The sequence below is a fragment of the Meles meles genome, chromosome 14 (assembly GCF_922984935.1).
Source record: "Meles meles chromosome 14, mMelMel3.1 paternal haplotype, whole genome shotgun sequence".
NCBI lineage: Eukaryota > Metazoa > Chordata > Mammalia > Carnivora > Mustelidae > Meles > Meles meles.
The window spans coordinates 29,772,800-29,786,178 of NC_060079.1; the positions used below are offsets into that span (position 1 = coordinate 29,772,800).

The 13,379-nt window shown below is 37.5% G+C and overlaps 1 pseudogene; it reads right to left on the minus strand.

Annotated features, from left to right (window-relative positions):
- Positions 1-10,958: 10,958 nt before the first annotated feature.
- On the minus strand, positions 10,959-11,188 carry LOC123925316 (annotated as a pseudogene).
- Between the last annotated feature and the right edge of the window lie 2,191 nt (positions 11,189-13,379).

A 13,379-nucleotide genomic window follows, 5' to 3' on the forward strand; every position in this document is an offset into this window, starting at 1 on the left:
TACCTTATTACTGCCCATAATCCTTTTTATTTCTCAGGAATGAAAGCTCCAATGGTCCATTTAGTTTTTCCCTTTGTCATTAAAATCATTTATATTAACAAAAATTCAATCCACTAAAAGACTATGGCCTGTGACTCAGATATTTTTAAAACTGACCAAAGAATCTTCAAGCATCTCAGATCCCCATTAGCCCAGGATAGATATGCAAATCTGACTTATGATTTAAATATTATAAAGGTTATTTTGATGGGAATCTAAGTCAAATAGTAAAAAGGGAAGATTTACAAAACAACAGAAAGATATGTAATCCATTTTACATCTATTATCATGGAGTTCAATTCACTGAGATGTTGGTTTTCTGCTGCCTTAAGGATACAACAACTCAGTGTCAAGTGAAGTATTAGACTGAATCACTTTCAGATTCATTTTCTGAGGAAGGATTTGTGGAATGACAGGAAGTTTAGTTTTTTAATCTTCTGCCCTAAAAAGGGGTAGGATTTCAGTTTTGTGTGTTATATAATACTGTATAAATCATTTAATCTTGGTCTCAGTTTCTTATGTATAAAATGAAAATAGTAACACCAAACCTAGAGAGTTGTAAATGCCTTTGCTGCTTCATCACACAAAATTTTGAATTGCTTATAGGTTAGTCTCTGAACTTTTTTTTTTAGATTTATTTTATTTATTTGAGAGACAAAGAGCACATGCACACATGTGAGTTGGGGGAGGGGCAGAGGGAGAAGATCTCAAGCAGATAGGCCTTGATCTCATGACCCTGAGATCGTGACCTGAGCCAAAATCAAGAGTCAGACACTTAATCAAGTGAGCCACCCAGGCGCCCCAGTCTCTGAGCTTTTTGAGGGCAGGGACTGTCTCATCCATCTCTATATCTTGAATATCTAACACACACCAACAAATAAAAGTCACTCAATAAATATTTGTTAAATGGTATCAATTCAACTATTTGCACTGCTTTTGATAACAATATTCTAAAGGTTATTTTTATAAAGAAGAAAATAACAGTTTTAAATTCAGATAGTGGATTAGATCATTGTTTATCAAATATTCACCCTCATCCCTCCCCTTAATGAGAAGAATATATTTTCTCACCCCTTAAATGTAGGCTTGGCCATTTACTTTGGCTAACACGACATTAGTGGACATGACATGAGCAGAGGTTTGAAATGAACTTGCACATTTGGGATTGCTCTTGCGAACTCCTGCCTTTCATTGTAAGATAAGTATGCCTGGAGTAGCTACTAGTCCAAGGAGGGTGAAAGACACTTGGCATCAAGCCTTGGAGTCAGAGCATAGTTTGATAATCACCATTGTTAACAAGTTCTTAGGTGATACTGACAGGAATGTAGATTGTGCCTGCAGATTACAGACAGATAAATGGAAATAAATTTTTGAAAAAAACTTGACCAGCCTAAGAAATTTCTTACTTTCCACTTCATACAATTGCTGGAAATTTTCACTGAGGTTATGACTGTAAAGTGGTCAGCAGGTGCCTGGTATATGAAAGCACTCAATAAATATTACTATTATTATTACTATTACCAGTCTAGTTTTTGTTTTATTAATTTTAAAACTCACCCAACACAGCCAAATAATCACCTCTGTATCTTCATGTAAGTCATTTAATCACCTGGGTTTCTTCATCTGTAAAATAAAAGGGTTGGAATAGATGATCTTTATTGTCTTTCTCTAGATTGGAAATTCTCTAGTTTTACATTAACAGGAATTCATCACACCTGTCTTAATTAAGGTTTTACATTCACTGAGGGTGCTCCCTCTTTCTGATCCCAACTGATGTCCTGAAAATCTTGTTTCTTATTTATCTCATTTGAATTTTTCAACCTGTATAATCTCTTTTTTTTTTTTTTTTTTTGAAAAAAGTACTTTGGACTTTAGGTCAGTTTCTACCCTTATTCATGCCTGAGAACTTAGAACTTAAGTACTATAAAGAGAAAAACCCAAAGAGGAAATGTTGTATTTTCTGTTCATAGGGTCATACTTTTCTCATTTGGGTTTTCTCTTGAGGCTTTCCTCAAGAAAACTGAAGCCTCATTAGCATGCACACTACAAAAAGGAAACTGCTATTGCTTTAGTGACATGGTTCTAGTTACAGTAATATAACAGATTATTTACCATACACTGAAGAGGGTACATTTCAAGTTACTCTAGGATTAGAAACTACAAATAATTCACTAAGATACCATTGACCTCACCGATGAGTCATTGTCTAAAATTCTGTATATCAGCTGAATTGGAGCAAGATGGAGGAGAAGTAGGAGACTGAGATATCATCAGGTCCCAGGAGTTCAGCTAGATAGTTATCAAACCATTCTGAACACCTACAAACTCAACTGAAGATAGGAGAGAAGAAGAGCAGCAATTCTAGGAAAAGAAAATTGACCACTTTCTGGAAGGCAGGACATGCAGAGAAGCGAATCCAAAGTGATGGGAAGATAGACTGCAGCAGGAGAGACTGGATCCTGGCAAGTGAGAGAAGTGGAGCACAAAATCAGAACTTTGAGAAGTTGGGTCCACTGATGGATGTTGCTCCAGAGGCTAAGCAGGGGGGGTGGAACCCCTGTGGGGATGGTGTGGTCTCAGAACCCTTGGGGTCACAGAAAGACCAGGGTGCCTGAGTGCAGCAGAGCTCCCAGGTATCTGAACAAGGAAAATGGCTGCAGAGACAGAGCTGAGTACTGGGCTCTCAGCTCAGGATTACCTTAAACCATGATCCAAGGCACAGTCTGGCCACTGCTCTTCAATCAGTGACCCCACAAGCAGCAGATCCAGGTAGATCCCCTCCTTCCTCCTCCAGCAGGAGTGGTGTGGGAGCGAGCTACAGGAATCTTCTGGGTTTGGAGACTCCAAACAAGGCCATGCCCCAGAGATAGAAACACTCATCTCAGGCTGGGTGAGCTCAGAGTGCAGCTGGAGACCAGGGAGATGGGAGGGATTGACTGCTTTTCTCTGAGGGTGCACTGAAGAGGGGGACCCTGAGTTCTCAGCTCCTCCCAGGCCAGAGAGTAGGAGGCCACCATTTTCATTCTCCTCCTCCAAAGCTATGTGGAAAGTATTCAGGGAACAAAGCTCCAGCGGGGGGACCTGAGCAGATTACTTTAGCCGAGCCCCTGGCAAGGGGAGTGCAATTCTGCCTTGGGCAAAGACATTTGAGAATCACTGCAACAGGCCCGTCCCCCAGAAGATCAGGAAGAACATCCAGCCAAGACCAATTTCACCAATTAATGAGAACTGTGGAACTCCAGAGCTAGGGGAAAGCAACACAAAGAATTCATGGCTTTTTCCCCAGGATCTTCTAGTCTTTCAAAGTTAATTTATTTTATTTTTTTCTTATTGTATTTATTTTATTTTTTTTAAAGATTTTATTTATTTATTTGACAGACAGAGATCACAAGTAGACAGAGGCAAGCACAGAGAGAAGAGGAAGCACTCTCCCTGCTGAGCAGAGAGCCCGACGTGGGGCTTGATCCCATGACCCTGGGATCATGACCTGTGCTGAAGGCAGAGGTTTTAACCCACTGAGCCACCCAGGCACCCCATCTTACTTTATTTATTAAAATTCTTCCTCTCTCCTATTTTAAAGTTTTTTAACTATTTTGTCTTATCAATACCTTTTTAAAAATCCTTTTTAATTTTCATTGTTATAGTCATATTTTATACCTTCATTGTATTTAACTTTATTTCTTGAATACATATAGGGTTTTTTTTTCTTTAAAATTTTGGGATACTATTCTTCTAATAGATCAAAATATACCCTAAATCTAGCACATAGTTTTCTTCTAGTCTCCAGCCTGATCACATTCTTTCCTCTTTTTTTTTCAACCAACTTCTTATCTTATCAGTTCCTTTTTTAGAATCTTTTTAAATTTTCATCTTTACAGCCATATTCCATCCCTTCATCGTGTTTACCCTTATTTTTGTATATATATGTTTTTCTTTCTTTAAAATTTTGGGAGGTAGTTTCTTCTAACAGACCAAAATACACCCAAAATCAACTATGTGGCTCTATTCTATTCGCCAGTCTAATTATATATATGTGTGTGTGTGTGTGTGTGTGTATGCATACACATGTACACACATACATACATATATATATTTTTCTCTTTTTTTCACCCTTTCTTCTCCCCCCAGTTTTGCTTCTCTTCTGATTTGGTTAGTGTATATTTTTCTGGGGTCGTTGCTACCCTTTTAGTATTTTGTTCTCTCATTCATCTATTCTTACCTGGATAAAATGACAAGGCAGAAAAACTCACCACAAAAACAAACAAACAAACAAAAAAAGCAAGAGGCAGTACCAATGGCTAGGGACCTAATCAATACAGACATTAGCAATATGTCAAAACTAAAGTTCAAAATGACAATTATCAAGGTGATAGCTGGGCTCAAAAAAAGCATGGAAAATATTAAGGAATTCCTTTCTGGTGAAATAAAATCCCTTTCTGGACAAATAAAAAAATTAAAATCTAACCCAGTTGAAATCAAAAAAGCTATTAATTTCCCTCAACTTCCTTCTATTAATGAGGTGCAATCAAAAATGGAGGCACTTCCTGCTAGGATAAAGGAGGCAGAAGACAGAATTAGTGATATAGAAGGCCAAATGATGGAGAATAAAGAAGCTGAGCAAAAAAGAGACAAACAACTACTAGACCACGAGGGGAGGAATAGAGAGATAAGTGATACCATAAGATGAAACAATATTAGAATAATTGGGATCCCAGAAGAAGAAGAAAGAGAGTGGAGGGAAGAAGCCATATTGGAGAGAATTATTGTGAGAATTTCCCTAATATGCAAAGGGAACAAGCATCAAAATCCAGGAGGTACAGAGAACACCCCTCAAAATCAATAAGAATAGGTCCACACCCCATCATCTAATCTTAAAACTTACAGGTCATAATGACAAAGAGAAAATCCTGAAAGCAGCTCAGGACAAGAGATCTGTAACATAAAATGGTAGAAGTATTAGAATAGCAGCAGACTTATCCGTAGAGACCTGGTAGGCCAAAAAGGACTGGCATGATATTTTCAGAGCACTAAATGAGAAGACTATGCAGCCAAGAATACTATATCCAGCTAGGCTGTCATTGAAAATAGAAGGAGAGATTAAAAAAAACTTCCAGGACAAACAAAAATTAAAAGAATCTGCAAACACCAAACCAGCCCTACAGGAAGTATTGAAAGTGGTCCTCTAAGCAAAGAGAGAGCCTAAAAGTAACATAGACCAGAAAGGAACAAAGATAATATACAGTAACAATCACCTTACAGACAATACAATGGCACTAAATTCATATCTTTCAATAGTTACCCTGAATGTAAATGGGCTAAATATCACAATCAAAAGACACAGGGTATCAGAATAGATAAAAATACAAGACCCATCGATATGCTGTCTATAAGAAACTCATTTTAGACCAAGGACACCTCCAGATATAAAGTGAGGGGGTGGAAAACAATTTACCATGTTTATGGACATCAAAAGAAAGCTGAGGTGGCAATCTTATATCTGATATCTTATATCAGATAAATTATATTTTAAGCTAAAGACTATAATAAGAGATGAGGAAGGACACTATATCCTACTTAAAAGTTCTATCCAACAGGAAGATCTAAAATTTTTAAATATCTATGCCCCTAACATGAGAGGAGCCAATTATATAAACCAATTAATAACAAAATCAAAGAAACACATCAATAATAATACAATAATCATAGGAGACTTTAAGACCCCCTCGCTCAGATGGACAGATCATCTAAGCAAAAGATCAACAAGGAAATAAAGGCTTTAAATGACGCACTGGACCAGAAGGACATCACAGATATATTTAGAACATTCCATCCCAAAACAACAGAATACATATTTTTCTCTAGTGCACATGGAACATTCTCCAGAATAGATCACATGCTAGGTCACAAATCAGGTCTCAACCAGTACCAAAAGACTGGGATCATTCCCTGCATATTTTTAGACCACACTGCTCTGAAACTAGAACTCAATCACAAAAGGAAAGTTGGAAAGAACTCCAATACATGGAGACTAAAGAGCATCGTACTAAAGAATGAATGGGTCAACCAAGAAATTACAGAATAATTTAAAAAATCCATGGAAACAAATGAAAATGAAAACACAACTGTTCAAAATCTTTGAGACATAGCAGAGGCAGTCCTGAGGGGACAGAATACAGCTATACAAGCCTTTCTCAAGAAACAAGAAAGGTCTCAAGTATACAACCTAACCCTACACCTAAAGGAGCTGGAGAAAGAATAGCAAAGAAAACCTAAACCCAGCAGGAGAAGAGAAATAATAAAGATCAGAGCAGAAATCAATGAAATAGAAACCAAAAGAACAGTAGAACAAATCAATGAAACTAGGAGCTGGTTCTCTGAAAGAATAAATAAGATTGATAAATCCCTGGCCAGACTTACCAAAAAAGAATAGAGAAAGGACCCAAATTAATAAAATCATGAATGAAAGAGGAGAGAGCACAACCAACACCAAAGAAATACAAACAATTATAAGAACATATTATGAGCAACTATACACCAGTAATTTGACAATCTGGAAGAAATGGATGCATACCTACAAACATATAAACTATCAAAACTGAACCAGGAAGAAAAAGAAAATCTGAACAGACCCATAACCAGTATGGATATTGAAGTAGTCATCAAAAATCTCCCTAAAAAACAAGAGCCCAGGGCCAGATGGCTTCCCAAGGGAATTCTACTAAACATTTAAAGAAGAATTAATACCTATTCTTCTGAAACTGTTCCAGAAAATAGAAATGGAAGGAAAACTTCCAAACTCATTTTTGAGGCCAGCATTACCTTGATCCCAAAACCAGACAAAGACCCCATCAAAAAGGACAATTAAAGACCAATATCCTTGATGAACATGTTTGCAAAGATTCTCACCAAAATACTAGCCAATAGGATCCATCAGTACAATAAAAGGATTATTCACCACGACCAAGTGGGATTTTTTCTTGGGCTGCAAAGTTCGTTCAACATCCACAAATCAATCAATGTGATACAGTACATTAATAAAAGAAAGAACAAGAACCATATGATACACTCAATAGATGCAGAAAAAGCATTTAACAAAGTACAGCATCCTTTCTTGATCAAAACTCTTCACAGTGTAGGCATAGAGGGTACATACCTCAATATCATCAAAGTCATCTATGACAAACCCACAGCAAATATCATTCTCAATGGGGAAAAACTGAGAGCTTTTCTGCTAAGGTCAGGAACATGGCCTTAGGCTTATGGCCTAAGGGATGTCCACTATCACCAGTGCTATTCTAGTACTAGAAGTACTAGAAGTCCTATGTCAGCAATCAGACAACAAAAGAAAATAAAAGGCATCTGAATCAGCAAAGAAGAAGTCAAATGCTCACTCTTTGCAGATGATACGATACTTTAAAAGACTCCACTCCAAAACTGCTAGAACTCAGACAAGAATTCAGTAAAGTGTCAGGATATAAAATCAATGCACAGAAATCAGTTACATTTCTATATACCAACAGCAAGACAGAAGAAAGAGAAATTAAGGAGTTGATCCCATTTACAATAGCACCCAAAACCATAAAATACCTAGGAATAAACCTAACCAGAGAGGCAAAGAATCTGTTCTCAGAAAACTATAAAGTACTCATGAAAGAAATTGAGGAAGACACAAAGAAATGGAAAAATATTCCATGATTATGGATTGGAAGAACAAATATTGTGAAAATGTCTATGCTACCTAAAGCAATCTGCACATTAAATGCAATCCCTATCAAAATACCATAAACTTTTTTCCAAAAAAATGGAACAAATAATCTTAAAATTTATATGGAATCAGAAAAGACCCTGAATAGCCACAGGAATGTTGGGAAAGAAAACCAAAGTTGGTGGCATCAAAATTCCAGACTTCAAGCTCAATTACAAAGCTGTAATCATCAAGACACTATGGTACTGTCTTGGCACAAAAACAGACACATAGATCAATGGAACAGAACAGAGAGCCCAGAAATGGACCCTCAACACTATGGTTTCCCGACAAAGTGGGAAAGAATGTCCAATGGAAAAAGATAGTGTCTTCAACAAATGGTGTTGTGAAAATTGGACAGCCACATGCGCAGAATGAAACCGGATCATTTTCTTACACCACACATAAAAATAGACTCAAAATGGATGAAAAACCTCAATGTGAACAGGAATCCACTGAAATCCTTTAGAAGAACACAGGCAACAACCTCCTAACCTCAGCTGCAGCAATTTCTTCCTAGAAACATTGCCAAAGGCAGGGGAAGCAAGGGCAAAATTCAACTATAGGGATTGCATCAAGATCAAAAGCTTTTGCACAGCAAAGGAAACAGTTAACAAAACCAAAAGACAACTGACAGAATGGGAGAAGATATTTGCAAATGACATATCAGATAAAGGGCTAGTCTGCAAAATCTAAAAAGAATTTATCAAACTCAACACCCGAGTAACAAATCATCCAATTAAGAAATGGGTAGAAGACATGAACAGACATTTTTGCAAAGAAAGCATCCAAATGGACAACAGATACATGAAAAAGTACTCACCATCACTTGGCATCAGGGAAATACAAATCAAAACCACAATGAGACACCACCTCACACCAGTCAGAATAGCTAAAATTAACAAGTCAGGAAATGACAAATGTTGGCGAGGATGTGGAGAAAGGGAAACCCTCCTACACTGTTGGTGGGTATGCAAGCTGGTGCAGCCACTCTGAAAAACAGTAAGGATGTTCCTCTAAAAGTTGAAAATAGAGCTAACTTCTATCCAGCAATCGCACTACTGGGTATTTAACCCAAAGATACAAATATTGTGATCAGAAATGGCATGTGCACCTGAATGTTTATAGCAGTAATGTCCACAATAGCCAAACTATCTAAAGAACCTAGATGTTCATCATCAGATGAATGGATAAAGGAGATGTGAGATGTATATGTATATGTATATGTATATACCCAATGGAATACTATGTAGCCATCAAAAGAAACGAAATCTTGCCATTTGCAACGATGTGAATGGAACTAGAGGGTATCATGCTAAGTGAAATAAGTCAATCAGAGAGAATTATCATATGATCTCTGATATGAGGAATTTGAGAGGCAGGGTTGTGGGTCATGGGGGTTAGTGAGGGGAAAAAAATGAAACAAGATGGGACTTGGGAGGGAGACAAACCTTAAGAGACTCTTAATCTCACAAAACAAACTGAGAGTTGTTGGGGGGCATGGTGGGAGGGATAGGGTGGCTATGTTAGAGACATTGGGGAGGGTATGTGCTATGGTGAGTGCTATGAAATGTGTAATCCTGATGACTCACAAACTGTACCCCTGGGGCAAATAATATATGTTAATTTTAAAAAGTAAATTTAAAAAATTCTGTATATCAACATTCTTACTATCAGTATAACTTTACTTATTCACTTAATTTAATGATGAGAAAGCAAAACAGAGCAGAAATGAAATGCACAATTGCCAAAATGATTAATTTACCATTGCCTGTTTGCCTTATTTTGCAATGCTCTAGTCTTTAGCTGAAAGTTGTTTTTACTGGAAAAAATGTGTTCTGCATGCACACTGAATCTCACTGTCTCATGCCTATATGATAACTCCCCCTCTCTTGCATCACCAATTTTCTCTCTGCTGCATCTTTGTTCTTTGCTCAAAAAATGGTGTTTTATTTCTCCCATTTTAGAAAAATCAAAGCTTCTCTTGGTCACAGCTCTCTCTAATTACTGCCCATTTTCTGCTTCATTTTATAGCTTTGTGCACATTAACTGTCCATATCTTCTTCTCTCATTCTCTCTTGAGTGGACTCCTATCAGGGTCCCTTCCATTTCAATAAAACTGTTTTTTTCCTTCATTACCAATTAACTTCTAATTGCTAAATTCAGAACCCGATTCATGGTCTAAGCTAACTGTCCTCCTTACTGAAATACTCTCTCAGTTAGACTTCCAGATCTCTACACTCTCCTGCTAGCCTGTCCTTCTACCTCAGTGGCTAGTCTTTCTTGACCTTCTTTCCTGAACCCTCCTCGGTTCCTCACCTGTAATGTTGGAATGCCCCAGCGCTGAGACCTCAGACATTTCTTCACTACGTACATTTATTCTCTACATGATCTCACTTACCCATCCTATGGATGGATGGCTTTCAGTACCATCTATATGCAGATGATTTCAAAATGTCTCTAGTCCAGGCCTTCCCTGACCATTCTTTCTAAAATAGTATACCCTCCTATTATTTTTTCTTTTTTCTTTTTTTGAATCACTTTTAAAATCTATTCTATTAGCAACTTTCAAATGTGTAATATAGTGTTACTAACTATAGTCACCATGATGTACTTTAAATCCCCAGGATTTATTTATTTTATAAAAAGAAGTTTGTACCTTTTGACTATCTTCATTCATTTGCCACCACCTACCTCTGGCAATTACTGATTTGTTCTCTTATCTATGAACTTGTTTTTTGGGGGGAGGGGAGTTGCTTTTTTAGATTCCACATATAAATGAGATCATATGATATTTGTCTTTCTCTATCTGACTTATTTCACTTAGCATAATGCCCTTGAGGTCCATCCATACCGATGCAAAGAGCAGGATTTCCTTCTTTTTATGGCTGAGTAATATTCCACTGTGTGTGGATTGTGTCATACATTGATAGACACTTAGGTTGTTTCCATATCTTGGTTATCATAAATAATGCTGCAATGAACATAGAGGTATATTTCTCTTTTCAAATTAATATCTTTGTTTTCCTCAGATAAACGCCCAGAAGAATTGCTGGATCATATGGTGGCTCTATTTTTTTTTCAACTACTCAAAGACTTTTGTTTTATTATAGTACATTAGCTGTGACTGACGGGAAGGGGTAGATGTAGTAGGCAACCACTGCCCTGATTAGCATCAGATACCCATCCCAATGGCCGTGAATGTGTCAAAGGTGTCACCACTCTTCATGGTTTTCCCAATGACACACATCAGCTCCCGATCCTGCATTCAGATCCTGAGATAGGAAAAGGTGTAGAAGAGCACCCCAGCCATGATGCCCACTGCTCAGCCCATCACAAAGCCCATCTTCATGTGGTAGAAGTAGCTTGGCTGAGACTGTTCTTAGGCCCCACGGTCACTGGCATCTCACTTGCAGCTTCAGCCAGTCAGTTTTGGTGGCTCAATTTTTAATGTTTTGAGGACCCTGTACTGTTCTTCACAGGGGTTATACCAATTTATATTCCCACCAACAGTGCCCAAGGCTCTCTTTTTCCACATCCTGGCCAACACTTGTCTTCTTGATAATAGCCATTCTGACATGCATGAGGTGAAGGCTTATTGTGGTTTCGATTCAAATTTCCTTCATGTTAGTGATTTTGATTAATGATATCATTTTCTATTCTCTTTCCCCACTTACTTTTTAGCAGTGACTTTATATTATATATCTACTGATTTATTTTCTTATCATGTCCCTTCTAGACTAGAATGTAAACTCCATGGAGGGCAGGGACTTGATCTTGTTCCTTGTTGTATCTCTAGCACCCAAATAGCATGTAGTATGATATATATTAGGTACTCAATAAATATTTATCAAGTGAATAATTAATGACAAAATTCATTCTGTCAGATCGTTCAGCACCGATTTATTTTACACAACAGTGATAGGCAAGCAATAGCTTTAGCTCTCAGAGTGGGATTACAGCAGGATGCCTGAGTTACACTCAGCATTCCAGGATGAAGGAGGATGAGCTGAAGGGCACAAGAAGGAGGCCCTGTACAGTGGTGGTAGTTCTAATTTGTGTCCAAACCAGGGAATGGCAAATCCAGTCCAGTCCAATGCAGATACTGGTTTTAGGGTGGGGAGAAAACGGGATGGGAGGGTCTGAATATAAGGACAGCTTTATAATGATCAGGTGAAGAGCATAGACTGCAGGTCTCTAAATAGCAAACAAGGTTATCCAGGGAAACTATCAGATGTTCTGAACCAAAAGAAAATGTGCTAAGCCCACAGGAGACCTACCACCTTAATGCCTGTTTCCTTAATTTCAGTGCAGGATCACGGCTGCCTGCAGATAGCTTCATGCTCAATCCAGTACCAAATGTGGGATGTACTGGGGCAGGTATTGTGGAAAATGCAAAGATCAATAAAACAAAATTTCTACCTTCAAAGTTCCTATAGATCTACAGGAGATAAGACACAGCTAATAAAAATAAGAGCATTACATAACACGTAACCTGTTCCTCAGAGAGTCATGGAATCGTAGCAAATTATATCTGTAAAGAGACTATTTCTGGATTGGGTTTAAATATAGAACTAGTCTCTTGAGTACAAGAAGAAAGAACAATTTACCAGTCACAAATCTCTTCATCTGTAAAATGTAAGCTTTAAACAGAATTCTTCTTTATATTTCCTTCCAGTTCGAAATTGCTATCACATATATCACATATACATATATACATATACCTATTTAGATAATTAAATCTCATTAATTTGGACTTTGCTAATCTAGAATTTATGATCAACCATCAAAGTGAGCCTAACTGAATTTTAATTTTGCTCTAACAGAGACATCACTAGGTTGTTCACCTAACGGTATAAACAAATTGTAAAAGGAATGCTCATAAAATTTAAAGAACAAACTGTTTTCAAAGCATTCAGGACTCCTTTTTGTGAACAAATAGCTGAAGTGGACATCAGCCACTTGGACTGCTGTTTTGATATGCTTCATACAGATCGCTGGGCTAGGGCCCAAAGGACAGAAGGGGGCTGACACACCACGCCCTTGATTCTCATCTCCGTTCAGAGCATAGAAGTCAGCTTGATTTGACTGAAAGAGAAGACAGAGGAAATCACATCCAGAAGAACCATGGCCTTGCTGTTTATTCCTTAAGCCTCTTACTGTATTTCTTGTTCTGATAGTAAAAAGTGCTATGCAAAGTGTGCACTAGGAAAGATCTATTCTTTTTTTTATTAGCAGGCTATTACCTAAAATCTATTCATTTGGCAAGATTTATCAAATGTCTACTGTGCAGGAGGCACTAATACATATCTTTCTCACATGATGGATTTTTCAGTGCCACATGTTTATTTGTCCACAGCTCTTGAAAATATGCTAGAAGAATACCTCTTATTACACAGCTAATTCTAATGGGAATTTCAATTACATTGTCTCAAAAGGCTGCATGTAGACCTCACAGGGGAACAGGAATGTTACCAAAATAGAAATTAAGGTGCTTAGGAATATAAAATTTAGCAAAACTTTTAGGATGAAGGCCAGAAAAGCAGAAATGTAAATTGACAAAAGCCAGGAAGGGAATGGAAAATGAGATCACGGA